Source organism: Pseudorca crassidens, chromosome 16, assembly GCF_039906515.1.
Source record: "Pseudorca crassidens isolate mPseCra1 chromosome 16, mPseCra1.hap1, whole genome shotgun sequence".
NCBI lineage: Eukaryota > Metazoa > Chordata > Mammalia > Artiodactyla > Delphinidae > Pseudorca > Pseudorca crassidens.
Window position 1 is genome coordinate 8,135,115 of NC_090311.1, and position 24,241 is coordinate 8,159,355.

Below are 24,241 nucleotides of genomic sequence, written 5' to 3' on the forward strand. Positions count from 1 at the left end.
CCTCTGCATTAGTTGCCGTGGATGCCGAGCCGAAGTTTATGACCTCAGGGTGGGTTATAGTTTCGGGGGGTGGGGTGGGGTGAAATGAAGCCTCAAGCGATCAAAGTCACGTATTTCCAGAAAGAGAGGAAAGGGGGAAAAGGCACCCTCCGGACGCATCCCTCAGCGGTGGGCCAGCGCTTGACACTTATAGAGCATTTTAGCTCCACTCTTGGTTGCTTTGTTGCTTTGAGGACAAGATGCTGGACTGTAGCCATGGGGACACGGGCAGGCAAAAGGCTATGTGACTGAGAACAAGGATTTTTTTTTTTCTGTCCCTTGGACCTGTTTCCTGAGAGGCTGGGCTTGAGTCGAGTCTTCCAGAATTCAAAGTGTCTTTTCTTTAACTGACGGTATCTCCATTCAAGAGCCCGGAGTTTACCACTGGTGCCGCTTCCTTGACCTCGGGCAGCCCAGGTGGTTTCCTGGAGCTGCCACCCCCTGGGCCACTGCGGCCGGCCGGGCTCGGGGTCCCGCTGAGCCTTCCCTCACCGTGGAAGCAAACAGGCTGGGCTGAAGAGCCCGGGAGAGCCTTCTCGGGATGCAAAAATACAACAGAGGGCGCGGAACCCACCAGCGCCATGGCCTTGAATATCAACGTATGGGCTGGCTCCAGACCGCCAAGTTCGTTCCAAGTTCTGGCAGGGTGTCATTGGCAGACTTTAGGGGTTTCGGTTTGCTTTCTATTTGGAATCACCGCATCGCACAAGCCGTGTTTACTTGGAAGGAGAGGGGGCGGGAACCAAACCCACCGCTCCGCGCACACGCCTTTTTCTCACATTCCAGACTCGAGCTGATGTGTGTCAGCGCGACATGGGGCGGGGGGAGGGTTCTTTTCGGATGTTTCATTCGCCATCCGCACGTCACTCCCAAACTTTTCCTCCCTGCGCTCGGGGAGTCAGGTTGACGCGCCCTGGATGAGGGGCTCGAGGCGCGGGGCTGGGCGCGCTCCCGCGGAGCCGGAGCCGAAGAGGCTCCCGGGCTGGACTCAGGCTTCTCAGGTACAAGTTGGGTGCCAGGCGCGGCGGAGGGGGCGGCGACGAGCGGCGGGTGGTGTCTGGCTCCGGGCTCCGGCGCCCCTCCGCGTTCTGGCCGGGCAGCGCCGGGGGCGGCCCGGGCTGGGCGTAGGGAGTCCGGCCTGGCGGAGGCTGCGCGCAGCCTCACTCCCCGCGGCGCTCCCGGCGCGGCGGCAGCGGCGGCGGCGACGACGGCCCAGGCAGACAATGAACTTGCGAGCGCGCGGAGCCGAGGCAGGTTTGGGCCCCGCGACCCTCGGCCCAGTCTCCCCGAGGCAACCGCGGCCCCCAGCCGAGGGCGTCCCCTCGCCGCCGGTTCTGGCCGTGCTCTGGGCGCCCCGCGCGCTGGGGACCCCGCGGGAAGGGTCGCACGCCCCCCTCCCCGGCTCGGGAAAATGCGGTCGGAGCTCGGGGACGGGGTACTCGGCGGCGGGGTGGTGGCGCCGCGGACAGCCGGAGGCCGGCGGGGGGCGCACGCCACGGGGCACGCACGGGGTGGCCCCAGGAGAACGACCCCAGGAGTCGGAATCGGGGCGGCGCGCTGCAGGCGGAGGACCGACGGACCGACAGATCGGTGCTTTCTCCTTAAGAGCGCGCTTTGGGTGGGGATGGGGGTGGGGGTGGGGATTCCCCAGCCTTGCGCTCCGCTTCCCGGCGCACTTCTGGGAAGTTTCCAGGCGCGGCCCGAGGCAGGTAGGTGTGCATCTGCCACTCTTTCCTGGACTCGGGTTCAGAACCGCCTCCTCGCCCCGGCTCCAGTCCTGCGGCCACACTGGGAGGGGAGGCTTGGTGTGTGTTGGGGGTGTCCCGGGCGCCGAAGCCTGTGGGACCGGGTTCCGGGAGGGGGACCGCGGGGGCGGGCCTGGGAGGAGACGGGGCCGCGGCGAGGCCCGGGGCGTCCTGAACTTTTGCTCCCCGCTCCCTCTTCCTTCCTCCCCGCCCCCTGCCCCCTCCCAGCTCAGGAGGCGGCGTGACTCCGGAGTAGCCGGCGCTTCCCGGCTGCGGTGGCGGCGGCGGCGGCGTCCCTGGCCGGCCTGGGCGCGGCGAGCCGAGCGCTGCAGGTCTGAGCCGAGTGGCGCGGCGGGGCGGCCGGGCGGTGGGGCTGCGGGGTGACGAAGCTGTGGGGAGCCGGGGTGGCAACGGCCCCTGCGCGGGGGCGACGCTGCCGATCGTGATGGAGCCCGAGTCTGTTGGGTTGCGTGTGCGGGTGGAGAGGACTTGGCGGCCGTGGGCGGATGGCGGGCGGCTCGTGGCGCAGTTGGCCCCCTTGGAGCCCCCTAGGATCTTGGGATGGAGGCGCCCGGGAGAAGGGAACCTCGCCTTTGGGGGAATGAATGAAGAGCTGTGGAGGCGCCTTCCGACTCCTCCGGGCGAACGGATTGGCCGGCGCGCGCGCTTGTGTGTGCTTGTGTGTGCAGGATCTGGAGCCGCCAGGGTCCTGGGTGCGGCTGCTCGACCGCCCCGTCGCGGTCCTGGTGCCCACGTTGTCCGTCCGCCCAGCGCCCGGGGTCGGCTCGCGGGGTGGAGCGGCGGGTGTGGACTGAAGGTTGGGGCTTGAGTGCCGGCTGTAGGCAGCTGGACGTCCGCGCCTCGAGCAGGGAGGTTCGAGAAGGAGGCGGCAAAGCCTGGGGCTGAGACTCGCTCCTCCGGCCCCCAGTTTCCGGTTCCCCGAGGCCCTTCGCTGCATTCACGTTGGGTGAGTTGATGGCACGGAGTTCTGGGGAATGAAGTTGTATGTCCAGGAAGCCGCAGGACGCCCCGGGAAGGGATGTGGCGCGCTGTTCTGTGAGGCTGAGCCGAGGGCTTCGCAGGGCCCCAGCTCCTCTTTCCTCAACTGCGGTTCCTAAGAGGGCAGCCAGCCAGCCGGTGTTGGAGCAGAAAGCAGCCCGGGGGCACGTGCACCCGCTGAGGCGTCCAGGTGGAAACTGAGGCCTGGAGATTTGCCCCAAGTTCCTCTAGAACCTCGCACACCATTTTCCATGCCCAGCTTTCCTGCTCCCGCTCCCTTCCCAAATGGTGCAAAATCAGGAACCCTCCCTTCCAGAACGTGGCACTTACTAATTTTACCAACTGTACGTTGAATCAGGCCGTCTTGAGGTGCAAATCATATATGATTTTGTTTAAAATAGCATGGGCATAAAAATGCCTTTTTATGAGGTAGTTTTAAATCAAATACGTTTTTGTCTCTAATACTCCTGAAAGATTGGCAGGAAAATGTTTTCCTTGCCTCCTGCTGCATGGGGAAACTGAGCCAGCCAGGTGAAGCAGCTTGCCGTGGTCTCTCTCAGTGCATAGGTGCGTAGTTGAGCCAGAAGTGGAGCTGCAGGGCTCTTCTTCCCTCCCAGGTCCAGCTTCCCGGGAGAACCATTTCTAGGGCCCTCTGAAGGAAATTCAATGATGTTTTTGTGTTTTTTCTCTCTGGGTATTGTATGACTGCAGTGAGCAGGGTTAATTCATCCAGGATATTGTGTGTGGGAGGTGGAGAGGCGGGTTTGTCCATAGTGGATCCCACGTGAGCCTTGCTTTTCTTTGATGGTTAGATGGCCAGGCATCCCAGCACCGTCACTGTGGCTGCCGTGAGGCCTCTGTGTCTGCACCTTTCTTCTCCTCTGTTGCTGCTGCCCCTGGCCAGAAGAGGTGAGGAATTTGATTTTCTGCTGGCCTGAAGGAGAGAAGATTAATCCCTGCATCTGGAAGAAGCTATGTTTATAGGAAAGTTTGGGAGAGGCTGGGAAGTGGACTCTGCTTACTTGGTGTCTGGAGAAAGAGCAGAAAAGAAACTCCAAGTCAACCAGCTGGGCCATGGGAGCCCCAGGCTCTTGGAACCTGCCCTAGCAGAAGCTTTAGGTTAGGGCTGGGTTGTGATTAGACTGTGGTTGTCCAAGGCCACCTAGGGCCTGGCTGGAGGTGGCCTGGCTAGCATCCGCCTGGCATCTGCCGATGGCATGGATAGCATCCGCGTCCAGGCGAGCTCTGGGGGATGGGGAGAGGGGAGACGCTCTGGGGCTGCCCTGGGCAGGTGAGCACATGCCCTACCTAAGGAGGGCAGCTTTGGCTCAGCTCCAGCCAGTTGGGGGGGAAAAAATGGACTTGACAGGTCTTGTTACTTCTCAAGAGAATTCTTGAGCCTGGACATTTAAGTGTGGGCTCCAGTGCTACAAGTAGGGGGTGGGGTGAGTACTCTGCCAGGAGGTCTGAAGCTTGACGTCTGGCCCTGTGTCTGTGTACTGGGGAGGGCATCCCACTGTCAGAGACCTGTGACACCTGACGGGGCATGGGGATCACATCTCCCCGAGGCCGAGGGATTGAGAATTGACGGGAGCCCGATGTGCCTGTGGCCATGTGCCCGGCTGCTTCATGTGCCGTGTGTCATGCATCCATTCAATAGCTGTTTGATGAATTCTTTTGTTTTTCATTTCATTTATTTATTTACTTATACAGCAGGTTCTTGTTAGTTATCTATTTTATACATATTAGTGTATATGCGTCAATTGCAGTCTCCCAGTTCATCCCACCGCCACCCCGCTTCCCCCCTTGGTGTCCATACATTTGTTCTCCACATCTGTGTCTCTATTTCTGCCCTGCAAAGCGCTGAATTCTTGTCATGTGGAAAGAGACACCCTGCCTAAAACTTTTTATATAATTTCATTATCAAATAGTACACCATGATAAGATAGAGACCCAGCCCTCGGAGGAAGGGAGCAGGCAAAAATGCCTGTACCTGATGGACAAATGAACAGCGAGCTGCGTTCAAAGGTGGGCAGGACAGTAAGGCAAGGAAAGTGAGAGGTGGGTTGTATAGGAGGAGAGTCTCCTTTTACTGATGTGGAAATTGAGGCTCGGAGTAGTGGGTCTGAGGTCACACAGCCCAGAAGTGGAAAGTCAAACCAGGTCTCTGATTCTCCAGCTCCTGGGCTGGCTCTGTCATCCCACCCTGCTGGACTGGAGCCTCTTGGAAACTCCTAGATGAATGGACCTTCGCTGTGGTGGGGAGCTCTTGCTTCCTGTCCCTGTATCCAGACCCTGTCCTGGTCCCCAGGTCTCAGCAGGCCCTGGATTGCCAGGTGTCATTTGGGATGCATTTGTATGAGAGAGGAGTTTCCTTAAATTCTAAAAACAGAAACTAGTTTGAAACGTAGCTGGCCTGGCAGTGTCACCGTGTGAGCACTCTGTCACTGGGCATCTCTTTAGCAGCACGTGATTTAGAAGCGACACTTGCAGCCACTGGTGAAAACGGTACATCCACCTGAAAGTCAGGATGCTCAGGTGATGTCGACTGAGTTCCGCCGGAACTGTGTTGCTTTGCTGTGAATCCAGAGCCCGTCTTCTCACTTAGCTAACGACGTCCTGGAAGACTGTTTGGACTTGCACAGGGTCTTTCGTTATTGTTCTCAAGTGCTGGGGTCTGATTTCCTTCCTGAGACGCTCATCCTTTAAAAGGAAGCACTGGGACGAGATGATTTATGTGTAGACCCGTGTCTTCACAGCATGAAATGAAGCATAGAGGTGGGAGTTGTCTACTGAGTATCCAGTCTCCATATCTAGGAAGAAAAGTAAAGGTTTTTTGTGGATTTGGGCCAATACAGAATATATATATATTTTTACGTACGGGGGTTGGGGAGGAAGACATTTGGTCATAACAGCTGTCATTTGCTGGGCCCCTACTGGTTCCCAGCTGGCCCTGTGCCAGCCAGGTCAGACAGGTGTCCCCCTGTGTCTCAATCAGAGGGCAGGGAGGCTCTTGGAAATCACAGGGAAGAAGCTTTCAGTCATCCGGATGTGCAGGAGCTAGGAGCACGGAATGGCAGTGGAGGAAGGAGGGAAATGGGGCTGGAGGGGGAGAAAAACAATCCTGGCTCTAAAAGGGGAAGGCGGGCGTGAATCAGCAAGTGGTAAGGGGCGGGGAGGTGGCAGGAGAAAGCAGGTTCTCAGTCTCTGCTGATTTCGAAAAGGATGTACAGGAAACGCGAGCAGCCTCTTTCATCAGCAGCAGCTACATGCAGCATTGATGCCTTCTTCCAGGTGCAGGCCCAGGGCCAGGTGCGTGGGAGCTGAGAGGCAGCGCTCAGAGCAGTAGGCGAGGCAGAACTTGCAAGTCGGAGTTCCACAGTGCTGCCCAGAGTGCGGCAGGAGTCTGCATTAGCGACTCTGACATTGGAGTGGTCTGGGGCGACTTCACCCCTGGCCTGAGAGCTGGGGTCCTCTACATGACAATACCTGCCGGGCACTTGGAGCGGTGCCTGGCATACAGTAAGTGCTTAAGAAACATCGGCTTTTGTGGTATTCTTTAGCTCCAGAGCTCATAACCAGGGACGGGGGACGTCTCTGATCCCTCTGAAATTGCACGTACAGTCTTTTATGTAGATGTGTATATTTCTTGGTGTGTGTTGGGGGTGGAATTCTGGCATATTCTACCTCAGAGGACTTCTCTTACACCCCGTAAGGCCGGGAGCCCCAGGACACATTGGATTCTAGTCAGGCTGGTTGCTTCACCTCTCTGGGCTATTTCTTCATCTGTGCAAAGAGGGGCCTGGATCCATAGTTGCCCTCTGGGATGCTTCCAGCGGAACGCTGTGGACAGGCTGTAGGTCAGTTTGGCTGTGCTCCCATGAGATGCGCTTAAGCCCAGGGCAGACCAGGAAATGTGCTGGGGGGGCTGGCTTTTGAATGTTACATCTTGAGCACCACTGTAAGCGTCAGAGAGTCCTGAGTAGGTGTGGGGGGGGGGCCTTTTTGCCGGGGCAGGCTCTCCCTGACACCTATGCTACATTTCTAGAGTTTGTCCTGGTCCAGGCCTTTCAGGTCTCTGAAGAAAGTGAGGCTGGTGGATCCTCAAAAGCAGAGAGTATCATTATAATGGAAACCTGGACACTTTCCAGAATCGTGTTTGTGATAAAAATATTGAAACAGGAAGCCTAGTTACCCAGGTGCCTGGAAAATACCCCAGCATGGGCAAATAATTAGATTACAAGGCAGGCGCAATTGTTTTTTCTAGTGATATGCGGGAACCTGGTGGTTTCACGTCTTCTCTTGAAATGGAGTATGTGTTTGCTGGCCCTTTTTGCTCCCTGTGGTCAAAAACATAGTGGAGTGGCCTCTGAGGGGGAAAGAACATGAGAGTTGGCAATTCTGTCCCTCTCGGGGCAGCCCTGGATCTTGGGGGGAAGTTCTGTCCCGCTCTGCTGTGCCCTTGTAGGGAGCTGCCCCCAGGGCCGGGGCCCGTGGCACATTTGCTGTGATGTTAGAAGGTGCATTTCAGAGTCTGAGAGGTCTGTGAAGGTGTGTTATTTTCTCACCCCTTGTTGAAAGGGGTCTGGGCAGCTCTGTCTGCCCTTCGTGACACACGTTAACTGACTCGGGCTGGATGAAGTAAGCTCGGCCAGCACCTTCATTTTCCAATCAACCAAATGTTTGGTGCCCATCATGGAGATGTTCTTTTAGCCTGGGTGTTGAATCCTGTATAGGCCCTTGGAGGTGGTGGGGTGAGCCTGGGCACCCCGTTGACCTGCGTTTGATCATGACCCTGGGCAAGTGGTTTAATCTCCTTGTGCCTCGGTTTCCTCACCTGTAAAGTGGGGTTAATAATCTCTTCCTTGTCCTTGTAGTGTAGTTTGAGTACCAGTAGTACAAGTTAGGGTTCAAGGGAGCTCCCCAAACTGAGCCCCTCTTTCCTGGCCAAGTTCTGAACTTACAGAGAGAGAGGGGAGGAGAAAGATAGGTGGAGGTAAAAATGCAATGTTTGTTCCCGGCTGAAGTAGACATAGTAGAATGTGATTGAACCGGTGGGCACGTGGGCATCGCAATCCTCAAGTGAGAAGTGGGCAGTTAGGCCGGCTGACCTCCCCTGAGTCACAGGTCCAGTGGGAAAGCGGCAGCCTCTCCCTGGGCCGGCCCCCTTCCTCCACAGGGTAGCCAGCAGGGGGCAGTGCCTACTCTGTGTGGGAAGAGGCAAGGCCAGGCTACCTGTGTCTAGGTCCTCCTTGCACACTCCTGGGATGGGGGTGGATGGACACCACCAGGTGTAGACACAGGTGGTGGTACACAGGTGGCGCTGTCTCCACGAGGAAGAAACATCAGGAGTGGGCAAGACGATACCCCCCCATCCCCCACCCCACCTCCACACACAGCAAATAATAAGTACTTAGCCCCGGGCCTGACCCACGGGGGCAGGGGGCAGGGGTTTGGGGCTGGCACGTGGTACCTATTAGGCATAAATTGATAAGGGCAGCATTAGATATGCAGTTGATAAGGATATTGAGGGGGACACTGAGATTAGGAAGTGAGCCTGTTAACCAGGCCTTGTTATCTGTAGAGCATGGCAGTGATTAGCCAGATTGAGATAATGATTAGCCTTTGTGACACACATGTAATTTACAAGGGACGGGGGTGCCCCCGGAGCCACTGGCTGGCTGACAGCCTGGTAGCCTGAGTGGGAGAGCCTTTTCTGCCTCCTCTTGGTTCTCCCTCCCGGTTCATCCCAGGGGGGAACTGTGGATCCAGCCTCCTCTTTGCATGGCCTGAACCTTCATCAGCCCCCGGCCCCCCGTCCCATCACCACCTTCGGGAAGCTTTGCCAGTAATTCTTACCATCTCTCCATATCCTCCCATCCAGGTGTTACCGTCCTCCTCTGAGTGTCTGCAATTCTACGCTATTGAACTCAACCTACTTTATACCACGTTCTTTCTAGTTTTCCTGGGTGTGTGGTCCACTCACCCATGCCCAGCAAGCCCCTCAAGGGTGATGAGGCTGTCTGGGGGCCCACTCAGTCGCGAGAGTTGAATGAATGCTCAAAAGCCAGCTAGTCCTGGAGGAAGGGCTGTGATGGATTTCACGTGGGCCTCTGGGTGTGCATCCAGGAGACAGAAAAGTATCCCCAATTCGGCAGCATATGGTGCAGGAGAGTTAATGCTTGTCGCTAAATTTCTGCAGGAGTCAAGAGCCTAATGTAATAACCTTGGATTTCCTGACACTAGAGTTTTGGGCTATTAAAAGGTAGTGAGCCCAGTTTTTTGTGTCTTGAGAGTCTTGGGGATAAACGTTATGGAATTTTGGTTGGTATTTCAGGAATAGAAGTCAGGAGCCATTTACTCAGGAAAGAAATGTTGAGGCCGTTAGTGTTTCTTATGGCCAGTATAAATAGCTTGTCTTTAAGTTCCATGCTCCTTTGTTTGGAATGTAAATATTCGCATTAAAAATATAAAGTATGTCCCGGCATGTATTTATAGGGACCATAATTTCCAAACCAAAAATCAGACTATTGGTCTACAGAGGGTTACTGCCTCTGATTCAAGAACCTGTTTATGTAAAGTCTTCCACATGTACACACAGAACCGTATTTGCTTTGTGCACAGAAGGGATCTCCAGGATTACAAGAAAGCGGAGTTGCCCCAGGGAATTGGGCCAAGTAGTTGGGTTTCCCGACAGACACTTATGATCACGCTGTTAAGTTGCAACCACCCCAGGGCAGGGCGAAGTTTTGGCCCAGGTCCCGTGGGACCGGCCGGCTTCTCCGTCCTCAGTCTCCTAGACATCCAGGTGGGAGTTGGCCGCAGCTGGCTCATCTCTGGGTCATGTAACCAGACGCCTGATTTCAGAATTGCTGTTGCCGTAGGAAGATGTGAGAAGAATGCGGGGATTGGTGTTCTTTCCGCCATCTCGTTTCTGGTTCAAGGATGAACTCTGAGGGCCCCTGGAGGCTGTCATCCTCCATCAGATTCTTGGGGCAGTTTAGCTTTTTAATTTTCCATGAAGAAAAGTGCAGATTTGTCAGACATTTGCTGGAGGCAGGATATCACCGCTTATTTGGTCTCCGCCCTCTTCTTTGGAATGAGAGATTGGGGGCTGCAGTCGGGCTGGGCCAGGGCCTGTGCTCCTGGCAGAGAGAGAGAGAGAGAGAGAGAGAGAGAGAGAGAGAGAGAGAGAGAGAGAGAGAGAGAGAGAGTGTGTGTGTGTGTGTGTGTGTGTGTGTGTGTGTGTGTGTTGGGTGGGTTTATTCTCCAAACTCTCTGTTGGCAGCCCTCGATGGAAAGCCTCTCTCCAGAGTCTCAACAAATACAGAGTGGGGGGATGTCTGGTCTGTTGGAGAGGGCCAACCTAGTCCATAAGCCAGCCCTGAATCCAGGCTCATCCCCTGCCTGGAATCCTCCCTATCATCACAGGGTGAAGGACAAATGAGTGGGGACCCAGGGGGGGTCTTGGCAGGGCCGGGAACCCCAACTCTGGCCTCTGTTTGGCTGCTACCAGGACCTCCTTTGTCTGGCATCCCAGCCAGCCCAGGGCCCTTCTCTCTGGTGGGACCAACACCTCCTCTCCCACTGGACACTGTTGCCTTAGGACTGGGACTCAGTTTTGAGGTAGCAGGACTCCTTCTCTGTCTTGCAAAGGGGATGGTGTCCTGGCTATAGGAGTTTCAAGCATCTTTCTGCTTGGGGTCCCAGGATGCTGAACCCCACCCAGGGGAGGAAGTAAAGCAGGGTGGTGGTCTGAGGGGAGGGGTGTGGAGAGCTGAGTTGTAGGCCCACGCTGCCTGTGTACCATCCAGCATTAAGCACTAAACTTCCCCTCTTTGTCTCTTACTTTGACCCATCAGTATTTCTTGTCTGAAAGAAACACCATCTGGGCTTAGAAATGGTGAGTCCTTCGGGAGGACCATCTTCCTGTGTAGCTGGGTGTTCTTGAACCGTGGGAAGCTCACGATTGCCTTCTCTTTGGTCATCCGTAGCCTGACCTTCACTGATGGGACCGTCCCTTATTCTGTCACAATTCTCTATAAAGATAATAGTTCCAGGAAGGCCCCATCCAACCCCATTTCAGGCCAATAATCCAAGCGCACTGTTTTGAAAGTCAGAGGAAACAGCTGCTTTTAGGACATATTGAACTTGGCTAAGAAAGTTATCAGCGGCAGTAAACGAGAGGATGAAAGAAGGCTCCGATTAATGCAAGTGGGATCAGCCTGATATCTGTGCTGCCCTAGCTTTGAAAAGCTGTTCATACCTGCTCTGTAGCAGTTTCTGTGAGAAATTAGATATGGAAAGATGTACAAAAGGGAAGAGTGAGCTTAACAAATGTGGCCTCTTTATTGGAAATAGTTTCCAGGAAAAAAAAAAATCTTTTGCCTGTGGGTCGACAGCTGAGAATCCATGGACCTTTTGCATTGTTCACAATCTGGCTCAGAGAATAAAAGTGATGTATTGGAAAGTAGATGAAACCTCAGTTGCCATTTAGATGGTAGAAAATAAATTTGCTTTTGACTGTTAAAACTGAAACAAATCAATAGGAAAATGCAGGTCTGCCCACATTTAAGTCAGCAGTTTCTTTTTTTCTGTGTGTGTGTGGGTTTATGTACCTTTGGATCAGTTATGAAGGTACAGGATTGTTTAGGGAGACGTGTGTGTGTGTGTGTGTGCGCGTGCATGTATTTGTGTGTATATATATTTATTTTACGAAGTTCTCATCTGGTATTTTTAATGTGAATTTTATTTTTTTATACAGCAGATTCTTATTAGTTATCTATTTTATACATATTAGTGTATATATGTCAATCCCAATCTCCCAAATCATGCAACAGACTTTTTTGCCCATTCAACCTGTCCTTTTTATAAAACAGCTTTAACGAGGTGTAGTTCACATAACATAAAATTCACCCATTTAAAGTATACAATTCTGTAGTTTTTAGTATGTTCACAGACATGTGCAACCAGAACCACATGTAATTTTAGAACACTTCATTGTATCAAAAAGAAACCATGTACCTATTAGCTATCAGCCCTCTCTCTCTCCATTCACCCCCCACCCTCCAGCCTTAAGCAACCAGGAATCTATTTTCTATCTCTATTGATTTCTCTATTCTGGACTTCAGGTGAATGAAATCATATAATATGTTTTTTGTGTGGGTCTCGTTTCTTTCGCTTAACATAATGTTTTATGGTTCATCCATATGGTAGCTTATATCAGTACTTCATTCCTTTTTATGGCCAAATAATATTCCATTGTATGAATAGACCACATTTTATTTATCCATTCATCTGTTGATAGACATTTGGGTGTTCTCCACCTGTTGGCCCTTATGAATAGTGCTGCTATAAACATTCATTTATGAGTTTTTGTGTGGACATGTTTCCATTTCTAGAATTAAAATTTATGAGGTATTTTTACTTGCTTTTAATAATAAGATTCATTTACTTTTTTTTTTTTTTTTTTTTTTTGTGGTACACGGGCCTCTCACTGCTGTGGCCTCTCCCGTTGCAGAGCACAGGCTCCGGACACACAGGCTCAGTGGCCATGGCTCACGGGCCCAGCCGCTCTGCGGCATGCGGGATCCTCCCGGACCGGGGCACGAACCCGTGTCCCCCTGCATCGGCAGGTGGACTCCCAACCACTGCACCACCAGGGAAGCCCTCATTTACTTTTTTATATGCTTTTTCCCTGGCCCTAGAGAAGGCTTGATTCTCAGATGAGGTACTGATCCCCACCTGAATTGTCTGGATTTTAGAGCTTGGAAAGGGCTTCAGGGAAACATAGTCCAGCCCCATTTTGTAGATGGGGAAACCGAAGCCCAGAGAGGCCACACAGAGTCAGGGCTGAATCTGGGTTTTCAGAGTCAGTCCAGTTACCCTGAACGTTTTCCCTGAGCGCTTAGTAAAACCGCAGGTCACCCTCTTGATTGGCTGGGGACAATAAACACAGGCTGGTTGGGTGGACAGACGGTGACCGCCTGGCCCAAGCCCACTATTCTAATCCCCTTTGATCTGCAAAGGCCCCAGAACAACTCATCCTCCACCAGCTGCCAAACGAGAACTGCAGCTCGTGGCTCCTGGCGCCAGTGCCTTCTGAGTCCCTCCCCTGCAGCTACGGGAGGCCAGCGCTTATCCGGAGAGTAATTAAATTAGGAACCAATTCAGAGAATGAAATTTTATCTGATCTGGCCAAGCCCATAAACAAGGGGCTGTGGTTGTTACTCCAGGGTACATTATGAAGTTGTTTTTGAAAGAGTTAGGCTGGGCCACAGCAAGGAAGGAAATGTGCGGGACCTGCAGGCAGCTTTCCCGGGTGGGTGTGTTGCAAGGGCTGGGGGTGCGTCCCGGGGTGTTGAGCTGAATCCCCAGACTAGCTTTAGTTTTTTTGTTTTTTCCTAGTTTTATTGAGATATAATTGACATATAACATTGTATTAAAGTGTACAACATAATGATTTGATACATGTTTATATTGCAAAATGATCACCACAATAGGTTTAGCTGACATCCATCACCTCACGTAGTTGCAATTTTTTTTCTTGTGATGAGAACTTTTAAGATTTACTCTCAGCAACTTTCAAAAACACAATACAGGGCTTCCCTGGTGGCGCAGTGGTTGAGAGTCTGCCTGACGATGCAGGGGACGTGGGTTCGTGCCCCGGTCCGGGAAGATCCCACAAGCCGCGGAGTGGCTGGGCCCCTGAGCCATGGCCGCTGAGCCTGCGCGTCCGGAGCCTGTGCTCCATGACGAGAGAGGCCACAACAGTGAGAGGCCCGCATACCGCAAAAAAACAAACAAACAAAACAAACAATACAGTATTGTTAACTATAGTCACCATGCTGTAAATTAGATTCCCCAGAACTTATTTATCTTATAACTGGAAGTTTGTACCTTTTGACCACCTTCACTCATTTCCCCTCCCCTCAGCCTTCCCTACCCCCCAACAATCAACAGTCTGTTGTCTGAACCTTATCATTCAGCTAGCTCTAGCTTTTGGTTGTCTCTTTTTTTTTTTGGAATTTTATATTATTTATTTTTTGTTATGGCAGGTCCTTATTAGTCATCAGTTTTATACACATCAGTGTATACATGTCAATCCCAATTGCCCAGTTCATCACACCCTGCCCCACCCAGACTAGCTTTTTTTTTCCTAAAGAAGCTGTTGGGGGTAGGAGTTTATTATTTATTTATTTTATTTTTGCTGTGTTGGGTCTTCGTTTCTGTGCAAGGGCTATCTCTAGTTGTGGCAAGCGGGGGCCACTCTTCATCGCCGTGCACGGGCCTCTCACTATCGCGGCCTCTCTTGTTGGGGAGCACAGGCTCCAGACGCGCAGGCTCAGTACTTGTGGCTCACGGGCCCAGTTGCTCCGCGGCATGTGGGATCTTCCCAGACCAGGGCTCGAACCCGTGTCCCCTGCATTAGCAGGCAGATTCTCAACCACTGCGCCACCAGGGAAGCGCCTAGCTTTTGTTTTGTGACTGCAATGTTCTCGATGCTTAGGAAAGTTCACCTGCTAAGATCCTCCTGGATACATTTCACGCTGTTATCATTGACCTCTACAACTGTGATCAGAAGGAAACTTTGCAGGAGGCTCGTTGACTCTAAATCCAGGTGCCACATCAGAACTCCTGTGGGGCGTTTTGAAAGAAATATGCATATACTCCAGTCCTCCATGAGTTCTTCAGGGGTTGGCCCAGGGCATCTCTGTGTGCATGTGTGCTCACGTGTGCTCACATGTGCTCATGTTCGTACGTGGGTGCGTGTGTTAAGCTCTTTAGTTAATAAGATGGAATGTAGCAGTGATTGTAATTGTTCCCCTGAGGAGGATTTCCAGTCCTTCCATGGCAAAGATGGGGGACAGGTAATCTGCAGAAATCTCAGGAGTGATCCTCTTCTGTCCTCAATCTGTCCTCAACTGTGACTCTCTTTGGGTTCCTTGATCAGATTCCCTGGATGTAACTAATATAGATGTTCCATCACTGCAGCATCTGTGGGATTTTAGCTCTGGTTTCCTTCTCTGCATGAATGGCCCAGCCAGAGACCCAGGAGTCTCCTTGGCCCTTAGCTGGTCAGTGCAGGAATTACCTCCTTTCCCTCTCTGCCACTAGAAGGTATTTGTCCCTTTAGGATAGGAGGTGTGTCTCACTCAAGGTTATATCCCCAGGACCCAGCCCATGGGAAAGAATGATTGGATGGATGGACAAATGGATGAAAGGAGGAAAGGCAAGAATACATTGATTGATTGAAGACCTCGACCCACAGTGCGGAAACGGCAAGGGTCTTACCGGTCGTCTGGGTTGTTTTCCTGTCCTGCTTACCCCCCTTTTACAGCTGGAGAAACCGAGACCTGGGGGGTGAAATGACTTGCCCCTGATCCTTCAACTTCGTTAACGAAGACCATTTGAGAGCCTGACCCTTCATCTTCAACTCTTCTGACTCAGGCTCTGCAGCCCCCCCTTTTTTTTTTTTGCGGTATGCGGGCCTCTGTTGTGGCCTCTCTCATTGCAGAGCACAGGCTCCGGATGCGCAGGCCCAGCTGCCATGGCTCACGGACCCAGCTGCTCCGCGGCACGTGGGATCTTCCCGGACCGGGGCACGAACCCACGTCCCCTGCATCGGCAGGCGCACTCCCAACCACTGCGCCACCAGGGAAGCCCTGCACCCCCTTTAAGAGCCACCCTCCAGTGATTTGAGGACCTACCGTGTGCCCAATGCTGTCCTAGGAGCTGGGAATCCAGCAGTAATTAGACGGACAGGGTCCCTGCACTCACAGAGTGTATATTCTCACGGATGAGTTCACGAATATCAGAGAACAGGCAATAATAAGTGCTATGGGATGGGAAGTGACTGTCTGGGTGATCGGAGAAGGCCTTTCCGAAAAGGTGACATCTAAGCTGATTCTTGAATGACGAGAAGGCACCACCGTCTGCAGCTCGGGAAGCGCATCCCAGGCAGAGGGAACAGCCAATGCCAAGTTCCGAGGAGGGGATCAGTTGGTGGGATGGGATCAGGTGGGCTTGGGAGAGCTGGTCAGAGGACTTGGTTCATAGCACCCTTGGGTTGATGCCCGTTGTTTTCTGTTCTGCATCCCCCGAATTTTCCTTTACAGCTTCGCTTTCTCACTGTCTCATCTCTGGGTGAAGAACCCTTGTTCTCTGCCGGCTGGCCCACGGCTGCTGCAGTTTCAAAAAGCAGGGCTGGTGAGAAGCAAAGAAAACCGCCATCCTCCTTGTCCTGTCACTTAGGGTTTGAGAGCAGAAGTTATTTTATTTCTTTCTTTCTTTTTTTTTTTTTTTTTTTTGCGGTACGCGGGCCTCTCACTGTTGCGGCCTCTCCCGTTGCGGAGCACAGGCTGCGGACGCGCAGGCTCAGCGGCCATGGCTCATGGGCCCAGCCGCTCCGTGGTACGTGGGATCTTCCCGGACCGGGGCACGAACCTGCGTCCCCTGCATCGGCAGGCGGACTCTCAACCACTGCGCCACCAGGGAAGCCCTGCCCTCATTTTTTCAGGCCACTGCATCTCTGGTCCCAGTTCTCACTGACTGCTCTGTGTCCTGGGGCTGCTTACTTGACTTCTCTGAGCCTCTTTTCTCACCTGCAACACGAGGGGCTTGGCTGAGAAGATGTCATGTCCCTTCTGTCTTTGAGTGCAGTTGGTTTTACTGGTGAAAACAGTTATATCAGTAGAGGAAGAAACACTCCAAATAGCTGAGTGAAATTTCTACCCTGTCCCTTGTAGGAACTTTTAAGGTTGGAAAGATTTCTGCTGCCTAATTTGGTTTGATGGGAACCTCAATTCCAATTGAATTATGCTCTGGTGTATTTTAATTAAACCATCTACAAACTGATTTCTTAAAGATGCAAAATCCCCATGCATTATGCTGTGTCTGAACCCCCTACATTCAGCTCTGGGTCAGAGTGATGCTTGTAATAACCAGAAGGTGTTGTGTGAAGCTGCTTACGGCCAGCCTCATGGACTGCATTAATCGTGAGATGCCACCAGAACGTGATGCGAGGACGTAATCAGCAGATACATAATTGATTTTGCATCCTCCGCAAAGGAAGGTTAAAATGAAGCTTGTTGGTAAATGGTATTTAAACCTCGTTGTCTGCGGACGAGTTGTAAAAACTAACAGAGCAGAGCACTTGTAGAAGGGCTTAATTTTTTTTTTTTTCAGATTGTGGAATGAGTTCATCCCTCAACTAAGGTAAAGATTTTCCCATTTAAAGGGACTGGAAGAGCGTAAGCTTCAGGTCATAAATTTCACAGGCGGGGCCTCCACTTGAGTGCCTCTGAGATGGCTAGACTCTGGGATGGCTTTGTAATCACATTAGCTTGATAAATTAAAGGTCCCCATAGTTTTAAAATCGTCAGGCCGAGCTGCATTAGAAAAGATGCTGTTGTAGACCAGAGTTATGATAAACAGGCTCATGGAAACTGATTTTGCTAACTTTCCTCTTGGTATAGTATGGAAGATTCTGATTCTGCAGTGACCCTGGAAAGGTCTCTACTTAAACCAATGATGGGAGTAAACCGAGGGTATAATGCCATTTCCAAGTATTCATTTGTACTTTAGCTGTTACATGTACCAGGAATAAGAGAAGCTCTCTGGATGTGATTTCTCTCTCCGTTTAATCCTGACTGTATTACTCTTTCGGTATCTCCAGAACTGGCTCTATAATTTGCAGGCCTTAGTACAACATGAAAATGTAAGCCCCTTATGAAAAAATTATTAAGAACTTCAAAATGGGGACAGTAGAGCATTAAACAAAGTGTGGGGCCCTTGTGGGCACCGGGCCCTGTGTTACTGCATGGGTTGCAGCCCTTGGAGCTGTCCCTGGGCATCTTGTATCATGCTCATCCTAGACCACCTTGACCTGTAGCAACTTGTGTGAACAGTAGATTGTAAGCATCAGGAGGACAGGGCTGTGGCCATGTCACCTAGGTGTGCTCTGTGGGCTCTGGCAGGGTTCTTGACCCCTGTACGTGCTTAGGAGAGACTTGCTGAGCTGAATCGGTTCGTGGAGGGGTTGTCCTGGTCTGCTGGTGGGATTTTATGTGGCTTTCTCAGGTTCCATGCATCAGGAATCTGGAAAAATCCACCTTTGGACTCTTCAGCATGGACAGGTACAAGGACCAAAATTCCTACTGTCTGACAGCTCAGCTTGGAGAAGAGTACAAAACCCTTCTAGATTTTGTGTGTGTGCGTGTGTGTGTGTGTGTGTGTATAAAGCCAGTGATTTTTCACTACAGAATATTAAAGGCTGACAAAATCCAGTACCTCGCAATGGTTAACGTGTGTCTCTGTAACCCTGTGCCTCGGTCCCTAGAGGGCCAGCTCCATCCCATCTTGGCTTTCATCTCTGGTGTCCACTGCTTGGTCTCTGCCCTCCCAGCTGAGTGGAAGGCCTCTGGAGAGGTCCAGGATCTCAGGACCACTGTAGGTCACCCTCGACCTTTCCCAACCCTGGAGAGAGAGCCAGTGTGCAAAGTCGGGGGTGGGAGGGGGCGGACAGCGCATCTTGGCGAGGAAGCAGACTCCAGCGCCTGAAGCATCCCTCCTCTGGAGCAAGTGGCTGCAGGGCTTGGAAGGCCCAGTTCTTCTTTGTGTTAAGTCTTTGTTCTCTCCCGCGTGTGGAGCTGGGACTTGCACAGGCTCAGCGGGTGCCTCTTTCCACTTAGAAGCCGGTGGAGAAGCGGAAAGTGGCATCCAGGGCTGCCTGCCAAAGAGACGGGAGGTTCCAGCAGAGGAGAGCCGGGACTTGCAGGTTTTAAATTGGAACCGGTGATCTTGAATGAGGATTAAAGTTATTTTTTATTGGGGGAGGAGCTTGGGGGTTGCTCTGCTCAGAATTCCTAAGGAAAGCTCTTCAGAGGCACGTCTCGGGGGGAGTTACTGGGGACTGCCACTGGATTCCCCGCCTTTTGTTCTCAGTTTGTACAGAGGTCTCCGGGGGTGTGAGATCAAAGGGAGCCGGGATGCTGTGCTCTCCTTTCATTGTCTCAAGCTGATGGGTCTGAATGGGGCTGTGATGCTTGAAGAAAGAAAGAAACCGTCTTTTATACATCTCCTGGCTGGGGAGAGACTGCTGGTCAGGAATCCAGTGGTTCTGGAGGCCACAGCTGCCCTTGCTGAGCCCAAGACTGTCTGTGGTACCTGGGTGTCCGGAATCAGGTCCTCCCTTTCAAGGCTACACCCAGCCAGCACTTCACTTACTCAGGAAATGACAAGTTATAGTGCCTTGGTGTGCAGACGAAAGCTGGTTTTATTCATTTTCCCTGTGAAGACATCTGAAATCATTGTTTTTATTTTGAAAAGAAAAATAATAGGAAAAAAACCTATAATATTTTTATTACCTGGTGCGGGAGTCTTAGATAACTTAAATAATATGTTGGGTTTAAATTAAGCTATTGGGGAAAAAATCTTGTTGCATAAACCAAAAGAGAGAGAGAGAGAGAGAAACATGAAAAGATGAATGTGCGAACAACCTCTCCCCTCTGCAAAACCTCACAAACACCGAAGCGGCTGGGATCTTGTCTGCGGTTTCCACCCACTGTGTCCCGTGCCTAGGCCAGCTGCACTGAGTGGAACCTGTTAATGAATGAATGAATCAGGTGCTGGATCCCTGTTCTGGCCTGCGAGTTGGCCTTCTTGGACAATGTCCTCAAATGGAAGGAAACTGTAAAGATACAAGAAAACAGTACTATCATGTTTGAGACACTGTGGTCAGTGATTAACCCAAGTCAGTCTCCCCTCCAGCCCTGAGGGGTAGATAGAGCTCAGAGAGGTTTGGTAACTTGCCCAGGGTCAACCAGCTGGCAGTGGCTGGGCTGAGATTTGATTCTAGGGCTTGCCCCACGGCTGCACATCACTCTTTCTACAGGAGATGTCAAGGAGAGGGAGAAATAAGAGGGATGGACAGCCAAGTGTTGGGAATGCCTTGGTGTCCCCACTCTGAGCCTTAACACACAGATGGACACAGACAAGGAAATAAACATCGGCTGCTGGGAGCCGGTGGTGGCTAAGACATGCCCGGTCCCTGCCCTCATGGAGCTTGGGTTCTATTGGGTGGACGAGGTACAAAAACTGAGTCAAATGATTATTTAATTTCAACTGTGATGGGTGCCAGGGGGAGACGAGGGGGGGCAGGGGTGATATGTGAGCGTGCCTGTTGGTGCATTGAGCCAGCGTGACCAGGGAGGCGTCAGAGAGTTCCAGAGAATGATGGAGGAAACTTGGAGGAGAGTGGGGCACCAAGGAAGCTCTGAGCCCAGAGGGGAGGGAAGGAAGGTTCTAGAAGGCCTCCTGGAGGGGCAGAGTCTGTGATGTTGGGTGAGTGACAGGGGTGGTCGTGGTGAGCTCGAGGCACATGCATCCCAGGGAGGTGCCAGGACCTGGGCTTCTTCCTCTTCAAGGTTCAGAATGTGGGGACTTCCCTGGCTGTCCAGTGTTAGGGCTCCATGCTTCCACTGCACGGGGCATGGGTTTGATCCCTGGTCAGGGAACTAAGATCCCACAGCCGCGCAGTGCAGCTAAAAAAAAAAAAAGTTGAGAATGTGGTGGGCTTCTGGTTCCTGGGCACTAGATTGATTCCAACCCTCCCCAGGCTCAAAGAGCGAGTTCCCTTCCCTGGGGGCCCAGCAGGAAAGCTTGGGTTTGCTGTTGATCTAGCAGCTTCTGCCCCAGAAAGTCCTCTATGGAAAGTGGCAAAAAGAATACATGAGAGACTGCCCTTTTAAGCCCGCACTTTAGACCTCACGCCTGCCGGGGTGTGCCCGGCCTGCAGGTGGCTGCCCAGCTGAGCTGGCCACGTGACGTGGCCCGGAAGGACCGGGGTTTGTCGGCCTCCTTGCCAAGTCCACCCTGGATGGAGCCCTTTAAGACCCTGGAAACCCTTCGAACCTGGGAACTGGAGGTCATTATCCTCTGGACTGTGAGCTGGGTCATAAAATCAGCCCTGAGTGGCTATGAGCGGAGGTGACTTTGGTTTGGTGCCTCTGAAAGGAAAAGGGGGTCAATCTGATGGGAGGACGTTGCCCTTTGCAAGGCCAGAGAGCTGGATTGCACGCATGTGGGCGCCTTCACGCCCGTGTCAACTTGCCTGCGTGCCCTTTGCTTCTTTCTTGGCTTCTTATTGGGGCAGAAACCTACCACCGCCCATTCTAACTCTCTTTTCTTTATGAACGTTTTCCCCCCATGGTGTGTAACAGACCTAATTAGAGAGCACCTACCAAATGCTTACAGCTCGGTGCATTTGCATAAACAGAACCCACCTGTGCAACCGGCACCTTGGTCAAGTGTGTCAACAGCACCCCAGAAGCCCCCAGTCGGGGTAGATCACCTTCCTGATCCCCACGGCCTCTGCTGGTTTCGCCTGTTCTTTGTACTTTATATAAACGGAACAATGTGGAATGTTCTCTTTTGTGTCCAGTTTCTTGCACTCAGTACTACGTTTGTGAGATTCTTTCCTGGTATTGCGTGTGGCTTTAGTGTGGCCTTACAGCGGGGGCTCTGAGCACCCTAACTCTAGTACCTGCCTTTGATCAGCGTTGGGATCGTTTCTGTTGGGCACATACCTAGGAGCAGAATTGCTGGTCTTTGGGAATCAGTGTGCTCGGCGTCAGTAGATGTGGCTAGTTTTCCAAGCTGTTGTATCAGATACGATTCCCACCAGCAGTATGTGAGTCTCCTGAAAGATGAAGTAAGAGCCTGGAAAAAACATGCCGTGAGACTGACTCCCGTTTACCCCCTGCTCCCCGCTCCGAAAAACCCCGGGGGATAACTGCTGATTATTCCTCAGGTTTGCATTGAATGGATAAACTGGGAACTGGGTAGAGAATCCCTACAATGCCCCAGAGAGATGTCCGTCCCTCCTGGGGTTCTGCACCCCATGGTCCTGTTTCACTTGGAGCCAGTCTTTGTGCCTGAACGTGGGAATGGGGATTTGTTGGTGTCTGGGAAGAGCCCAGAATCCAGCATTTAGTCACTGCCCTTTGGGGTGTCTGCTTGCATTGAAGTGGAGCCTCCAGGCTGATCTTTGAGATGAAAGTGGCTGGCCTGGGGTTCCTCCCTCCTGGAGCAGGGGAAGGGGGAAGGGGCTACCAGCACTCAGAAAGATTTTATTTGCAAATCAATCCAGTCCCAGAACCAACTGGTTCTGCACACTCCCTCCTTTCGTGTAGCCTGACCGGCCAGATTTTCCCACCCCACGTTCAAGGTGGGGAAAGAGCTTTTCCTTCCCCCAAGGCTGATGTTCAGGCTGACTGGGGCTCCAGAGCAGTGAGAAGAGGCAGCTGACATTTCCTGAGCGTCCCTGTGTGTGGACAAGAGCTATGGGCACAGGCATGTTGGTGTCCCTGATACGCACAGGAAACTCAAGGAGAAAAGACTCTGTCCCTGAGTGCAGGGCCAGCCCTGGCTGAGTTCCAAGGTGTATGGGCTGCCCTGGCTCCATCAGATTCCCGACTCACACAGTGGCCGTGGCTGGATAAGGGAGTATTGGAAAGAAGGAAAATCTGTGGCCATTGGCTTGAGGCTTAAAAGTCACCTGGGGTGATTGCCCATCTACCTCCCCCTGCCTGCAGTAGATTCTGAAGATCTGGGGCAGGGGTAGAAGCTGTGTTGTTTTGGTTTTTTTTAAACATCTTTATTGGAGTATAATTGCTTTACGATGGTGTGTTAGTTTCTGCTTTATAACAAAGTGAACCAGCTGTACATATACATTTATCCCCATGTCTCCTCCCTCTTGCAGAAGCTGTGTTTTATCTAGTACCCTAGGAGTCTTACATCAATTTTGGGAAATAGCGATTTCCCAGTGCCTTTTGTTGGGAGGCCAGGTAAGGAGAGGAATGAAGGAAGTAAGAAACAGACCTCACCCTCAAGAAGCTCCCTGTCCTGAGCAGTAGAAATTTCTGGGACAGTGGAGATACTCCGTATCCATGCTGCCTGGGCTGGTAACATGAGCCACATGTGGCCAGTGGGCACTTGAAATGTGACTAGTTTCGATTCCACCGAGGAACCGAAATTTTGAATTGCATTTACTTTTAGTTAATTTAAATTTAAAAACATATACGCAGTTCAGTTATTGGAAGACTTTTAAGAATGTTTGGAGCATCTTGGGCATGTACCTCTCCATTTTCAACTGTAAATTTTATAAAATCTGTATACAGATCAAGTACTTCCAATGAAAATTTAGCATCCAAGTTGAGATGTGCTATAAGGAGAAAGTACAGGACTTCCCTGGTGGCACAGTGGTTAAGAATCCACCTGTCAATGCAGGGGACACGGGTTCAAGCCCTGGTCCGGGAAGTTCCCACATGCCGCGGAGCAACTAAGCCCGTGCGCCACAACTACCGAGCCTGTGCTCTAGAGCCCACAAGCCCCAACTACTGAGCCGGCATGCCACAACTACTGAAGCCACCACAGTGAGAAGCCTGCACACCGCGACAAAGAGTAACCCTCGCTCGCTGCAACTAGAGAAAGCCCGTGTGCAGCAACGAAGACCCAACACAGCCAAAAATAAATAAATAAATAAACAGATAGATAAATAAAAAAAGAAAGTACACACTGCATTTTGAAGACTTAGCATGAAAAAAAATAATGTAAGCTGCATAGCACAGGGACATCAGCTCGGTGCTTTGTGTCCACCTAGAGAGGTGGGATAGGGAGGGTGGGAGGGAGACGCAAGAGGGAGGAGATACGGGGATATAGGTATATGTATAGCTGATTCACTTTGTTACACAGCAGAAACTAACACACCATCGTAAAGCAATTATACTGCAATAAAGATGTTAAAAAATAATGTAAACTACATCATTAATAACTGTTATACTGTATACACGTTGAAATGATAATATTTTGGATATATTGGGTTGAATAAAGTATATGGAAATGAACTTCATATGGAACCTTTACACTTGGGTGTGAGGCTCATGTTCTCTTTCTTGGGCACCGCTGCTCTGGGCATTCTCCCCTTCCCTCCTGGGATTCGAGCCAGAGGGCCAGGGAACAGGGGAAGATGAGCGACACCCCTCCTGTCCCCCCACTGTTTCGCTCATCTGGGTGTGGGGTTTCGGGTTGATTACACCCCTGGCCTCAAGGGTGCCTTGTCCAGCAAGAGGGGGAGCTGTCCGGGGGCTCTGTCCTTCCTGCCACTTCTCTCTGGTGGTGCCTTTAGAAGTGAGCATCTGCTCTGATGCTTCTGACTAGGAAGAAAGTCTTAGCGCATGAATGAGCCCACCTGCAATGCCGTCACGCTGGATGGGCCACGACCAGCCACCAGCCAAGCTGAGAAGTTTGCCTTGACTTTTAAATTAAATTTAACCTAAATCTCTACTCCAGCGGGATGGAGAGCCCCTCCAAACTCTAAGCTACAGAAATGTGGTCCAGAAAGTGAATCCGATTTCATTTCTGCCTCCCTCCTCGCCCCACCCCCATTTCTGGGGGAC

The 24,241-nt window shown here is 51.9% G+C and overlaps 1 protein-coding gene across 9 annotated transcripts in view; it reads left to right on the plus strand.

Moving 5' to 3' along the window:
* Positions 1 to 844: 844 nt before the first annotated feature.
* Positions 845 to 24,241, plus strand: part of CHST15 (carbohydrate sulfotransferase 15) — a 99,789-nt gene continuing 76,392 nt past the window's right edge. For 5 of the 9 annotated variants that reach the window (XR_010935719.1, XR_010935721.1, XR_010935720.1 and 2 more), the window contains exon 1: positions 845 to 1,040. The gene's annotated coding sequence lies outside the window, so the exon portion shown is untranslated. Of the gene's footprint in view, positions 1,041 to 1,158; positions 1,290 to 1,679; positions 1,749 to 1,990; positions 2,117 to 6,058; positions 6,306 to 24,241 lie in introns of those variants that run through there. The other 4 variants (XM_067709121.1, XM_067709124.1, XM_067709122.1 and 1 more) reach the window with 4 other exon arrangements.